Raw genomic sequence first — 6,167 nt, forward strand, 5'->3', positions numbered from 1 at the left:
CCTCTGTGGTCCTACAATAAAACGGCTTCCCACTCCTGCCTGTATCAATGTACACAAGTTGCTCGTGCCCCCCCCCCCCCCCGTTATTTTGCTGCAGCCGGTCTGCAGCAGACATTCAAATGAAAGAACCTCTTGAATTTAAGCTGGTGAATATTTCAATAAAGTACAGAAAGATCACACAGGGGAGAGATATGCCAAGGCTCCATCTGGCATTTGTAGACCCAGCTACCTGTCCACAACTGTGGCAGATGCTCCAGAAACTTTGTGGCCGGTACCACTGATGCTCAGAAACCAACACTGACTCCTTAAACTCAGAACTTTCCTATATTAAGGGATTTTATCAGAAAAAGTTATGTAAGTGTAGTTGTAATGCTATTGTATCTCAAAATGATGTAGGTTATCTGAACAAGAATTAAACCCTGAAGGAAATGAGTAAGACAAGTTTAGTTACAGGCACTATGTCAACAAGGAAAATACCATTTAAATCAGATCATTAAGAATAAAAGCTTGTGGCTGGGGTTGTGGCTCAGTGGTAGAGCACTTGCCTAGCTTGTGTGAGGCACTGGCTTCGATTCTCAGCACCACATATAAATAAATAAAATAAAGATCCATTGACAACTAAAAAAAAATAAAAGCTTGTCTGGTAATGAAGGAAATTGACACCTTTCAGTAAATCCAAGCCAGTGACCATTTCTGTGGTATCTTATAGTCATATGCTTTACCAGTATCATTCCTAGAACTAACCCTTCAATGCAGATTTATCTGGATATTCCTCGCCAAACACAGCAGATACTCTCAAGAGTTCAAAGACACATTGGTGCTGCTCAGAGCCCACTTCAGGTGACCAAGACTGCACACTGAGCTATCTCAGGAGCACTCATTCAAAGAAACAATATAAAACCAGCTGTGAAGCTGGTCTCTTATGTAAAGAGGAAGATTGTCTCCAATGGCCTAAGTCTTAGCAAACTGAGGGAATAAAATTTATTTTATCCCATCAGAATAAAATAGAGTTTGGGCATGGGGATTGAGATGGGCAAAAGTAGTGACATGAATCAAAGCACTGAGGTTTTACCCTGAAACAAAATATTTGCCCAAGACCTGGCTATTCTAACTTATCTTTGTCAGGCTCATTAGTGAACTCCAAGGACAATGCTTCATCTCAGATTTCTGAACACTGTGTGTTCATATCCACTGACATATCCTCTACAGTGGATTGTATTTTTCAAGGTCAAAGTAAAAAGGAAGATTTTTTTTCTGACTTTAGCAATTCTAACCTCATTTCTGGAATACCCAGTTCCTTAACAGGGCAGGTCAGCAGCCACCAGATTATATAAAAAAGTATACTATAGAGTGGCATTCACAAATGCATTCTGTAACTTTTTTACCCCAGCACATGATTGAGAAATGGTGTGACCAGTTTGCAAAACTGGGCTCTCAAAAAGAACACAAAGGCAGCCAGACAAAGGGAAAAAATAGTTTTGTAATAGTTTACTCAGTCAATTCCACATACTTTTGGTGTTCCTAAAGCCAACTCACAGCAAGAGAGACAGAAAGACATACTCCTAAAGGCGGCTGAAGGACTTAGAACTGTACAGCTCCATGGTGAAGCTATTAGCCTTGTCAGGACTCAGAGAAACACTGCAGCTCTCCATTCAGGCTATTTGGAAGCAGATTCAAACTTTATAAGAAATCCCACCGGAGAGGAGAATGGGGAAAGAAGGGTTCCGCTGGTCCTGTGCATTGTGGATGATGAGCCTTATCATCCAGCTCTGTAATTATGAAAAATGTGCACAGTCCAGATGCAGTGCCTGAAGTAGTGTGTAATGATGGGTACAGACATTAACCAAAGTTATTCTGCTATAATAAGAATTGGATGTCTACAAGAACAGAAACTGGGCTAACAACAATATACAGACAGTATTATGACCCCTTTGTGGAAGGTATCTGAGACAGGTAGCATAAGAATACTTGTTGCAAATACTGGGGCAATTAAACAATTGTTTTGAGACTACTTGGCAAAACATAAATACTAAAGATTTTATCACCTAATATCTGATAAGCCTTTCCTTATTAAATCCTGAGGTTTGTCCTGTCCTGGAATTTTAGGGATACATGAAGAGGGCTAGGGAAACATGTACAGACACCTGTCAACAAGTCTGTGAGGTCAGTGTTCTGGGAAAACCAGGATATCATAAATAAAGAATCAGAGCCTGAGAGCAAAGGGAATAGTACCAAAAAACTCTTCACAGTGCATGGAGTGTTTAATAAGCAGACCAGAAAAAGTCCAATAATCAAAGAATTAAGAAGAAAAGCATGTGTGGAAGTGAAGTAAAGCATATAAAACCTTTCCTTGAATTTGAGCTAGTGTGCTCTAAGCAATTTCTTGTAGGTGAATAGCTAAAATGAAGGGAGATGTACATCAGTTTTTAGTACTATCCTTTCCAACTGATTGTCAAGGCCTGATAATTTATTCCTAGGAGAAATGCAATGTATAAAATAAACTAATGGGGTCTTAGGCATCTAAAAACCATTAGTTTTTTGGGGGGCAAGAATATAGAAAAAAGTAAATTATAATGATTAGAGCAAACAGGGCCATGTCCCCAACAGATAGGTAACAACCTATAGTTAATACTATAATGTCTTAGAGAAAACATTATATTTTTATCCTATAACCCAAAATACAATATTTTCTGTAGCATCTTATATCTTCACAGGATTACTGTAGGAACCAGTCCACTGATGTTGCTAGAGTGGAGAAAAGAGCCGTGAAGACCATGTATATTGGTTATTTTTTTTGGTTGTTGATTTGTTTTTCCAAGTAGTGTCGAATTGCTTTTCAAAGCCTCCAAAAAACAGACCTGGAGGAGAAAGATGAAAATTGTTTTAGTCAGCTTTTTTTCCCCCTGCTGTGACAAAAACAATTATAAAGGAGGAAAAATTTATTTGGGGGCTCATGGTTTCAGATGTCTTAGTCCAAAGATGACTAACTCCCTTGCTGTGGGCCCAAGATGAGGAAGGGTATCATAGTGGAAGGATGGGGAGGAGGAAAGAAGCTCAGAACATGATAATAAGGAAGGGGAGAGATGGGCCCAAGATGAGGAAGGGTATCATAGCAGAAGGATGGGGAGGAGGAAAGAAGCTCAGAACATGATAATAAGGAAGGGGAGAGATGGAAAGGGAGAGGGTGAGGGAGAGACAGACACAGACTGATAAGGTCGGCTCTTCAGGGACAAAATATATACCCCAATGAGACACCCCAGTGACTCACTTCTGTCAGCCACACCCTTCCTGTCTACAGTTACCACCCGGTTAATTTCTATCAGTGGATTAATGGACCGACTAGGTCAAACCTTTCATAACCCAGTCACTGCACCTCTAAACCCTCTTGCATTGTCTCATACATGAGCTTTTAAGGGACACCCCATATCTAAACCATAACAGATGTGTTTGGTCATTTTAGTGCCTTTTCCAAAGACACTTGTGTACTAGGAACACATCCCAGATATGTAACTTTTCCTACTAAGAAAGTGACCTCCTGATAGCATTCACTAGCTTCCCACTGGGAGAAAGACTACAACCCAGTCTTTTCTCAGTTACACAAATACTGTTACCTATCCATGAGCAAAGTATGACATCTATTGGCTGAAATGCTTCTCTTCAGTCATGCCCCTCACGTTCAACTCAGCAAGGGAAAATATTACTTATAAATAATACTTTCTATAATATTTTTAGATTGACAGGTTATGAGAAGTCACAGAATAGAATACTCAACTAAATGGCTGCCTGTTTTATCAGATGGTCTTTGGCTTTGGACTTTCTTACTTCCTGATATTTTTTCTATAGTTTTGTCCCAAAGGACTTCTGAACTGTAGATGATTTAGATCCCATTAGTTTTTTGTATATGCATGGACCTTTTTCCTCTGTCTGTTCTTAAAGCTTATGCCAGTATATCTCTTCACCTCAGAATAAATTATTAGGGTTTTCTAACTGGTGTGGATGAATAGCACCAAAAATTAATGTGCATCATCCTTCATTTTAACTACTAATTTATAAGAAATAAAACAGGGCCCATGTGATCACTTTTAGCCCACTATCAAATAGACCTTTCTTCTACAAACTAGCTTATTCTAATTTTTTAAAAAAATCAATTTCCAGGAGACTGTCATATCAGATGTTCTTCCTTCATCCTAAAGTTGCAAGATAAATTTATAAGTTACAAAACAGTATTCTCTTAAGACAGAAGTTATCTTATTTATTTATTTATTTTAAAGTATTTATTTTTTTAGTTTTTTAGGTGGACACAATATCTTTATTTCATTTTTATGTGGTGCTGAGAATCGAACCCAGTGCCTCACCCATGCTAGGCGAGCACGCTATTTCTTGAGCCACATCCCCAGCCCAAGACAGAAGTTATTTTCTTATTGGCTATGGGTGCTACCTGTCTCTGGGAGACATGACCCTGTTTGCTGCCGCAGTCTGGCTGGGCACAAATCATGAGCCACTGAAACAGGAACAAATTTATTTCTGAACTCCACTAGCACACTCCACACATGCTCCCCGGGAATTCTCCCCAATGCCACATGGCTCGTCCAGGAACCAGCAGCCGGAAATATCCCTCCTCCAGCACTTCCCCAACCAATGGGAACTCTCTGGGAATCCCCGTGAGAGCTCAACTGGAACTCAACGGGAACTCCACGAGAACTTGTTGGTGTCACCTCTCAACCACTACTTCTGGCAAAAATGCCATGTGTCATCCCGACTCAGCTGTGGCCCTCAATATCTCCCCCCTTCTGTTTAATTAAACAACAATCAATGTGGCTTAGGGACCGTGCCTGTTATGCTGTCCAATACTACACATGGTCCTTACCTGTCATCAGATGAGCTGACCTCTAGGCATCAGCCTCCTGTCTTAGGTTGGTACCACTGCAATTAGATCATATCCGTCACTGACTACCAGTCCAGCATACAGCCATACTTGTGGATAGGCCTTTGCACCAGTGGGGGGGTGAGGTTCTTTGCCTCACCTTTGTTGGCCCCCAAATTTGGCCTTGGTGCCAGTGGGGGGTGAGGTTCTTTGCCTCACCTCTGTTGGCCCCCAAATTTTAGACCATCACTAGCAGAAGGGAGGAGGATACAGAAATGCCATGACACCAAGCCAATTGACAGCTCCTTTGGAAAAATTGTATCACTGGTGACACCATCAGCAAAGATACGCCAGCACTACCACAATTCGCTACACCAACAGATAGTTCACAATGCATACAAGTGATACATAGTCCAGGCAAGTTCTGCAAGCAGTTCAAAGCAGAGGAATCCATCAATATGTCCATTTCCTCTCAAAGTAAATCGACTTCTTGATTGAGCATTACTTGTTGAGTTATTATTTATTGATGCATCAGTTTATACAGTTTGTTGTGATAACTATTGAAGAAGCTGTAGTTTGGTTTTATCTTTGTCTTCACCTGCACTGGGATGAAGATAGGAATTCTGGCAATGATGCTAAAAAAATTATGTAACATTCCAACAGGTACTAAGAAAACAATTTTCTGAACAATTTACATTATCCTGAACAGAATTATTAAATATAATGAAAAGGAAAGGTGAAAGTAAACAAACAGATCTGTTAACCTCCTTATTCTTTCACATATTAAAACAATCCTCAACAGCTGTTTACCCAATTTAAATTAAACCATTTAAATCACTTGAGGAGCCCGCGGGGACTGCTTCTTGGAGCCTACACTTATAGGAGCTTACACTGAGCACAGAGCGGCCAAGTTCTGGCTCCCGGAACTTCCCTGGCCCGGGGCTAGGAGCCCGCGGAAACTGCTTCTCGGTCCGGGTCCTGCTGAGGGCCGGTCAGGACTCACCCGTTGCTTTGGTTGCCCGGCAAGGGGAACAAAATGCTGCCATTCGCATAGGATACCAACATGGCAGAGATCTGATGTCATCAGAAAGCAGCGGAGGAGAGAACTTCATCAATACCAGCGGCGACATAAACAGTTGGTCTCCTGGTGGGGGGGGTGAGGCACAGACACCCGAGTCTCCTCAATTTGTCATCGAGCCAGAGGGGAGGAGCCGGGCCGCCGCCAGCGCCCGGAGCAGGCCCAGCGGCTCACCAGCGTGGTGACCGCGTGACCCCAATTGGAGAGGGGGCGGAGTGGAGCCGC

General features: G+C 41.7%; 1 pseudogene; it reads left to right on the top strand.

Annotated features, from left to right (window-relative positions):
• Positions 1 to 2,843, top strand: part of LOC107155906 — a 32,826-nt pseudogene extending 29,983 nt beyond the window's left edge.
• Positions 2,844 to 6,167: the final 3,324 nt, after the last annotated feature.

The sequence above is a fragment of the Marmota marmota genome, unplaced genomic scaffold (assembly GCF_001458135.2).
Source record: "Marmota marmota marmota unplaced genomic scaffold, marMar, whole genome shotgun sequence".
Classification (NCBI taxonomy): Eukaryota; Metazoa; Chordata; class Mammalia; order Rodentia; family Sciuridae; genus Marmota; species Marmota marmota.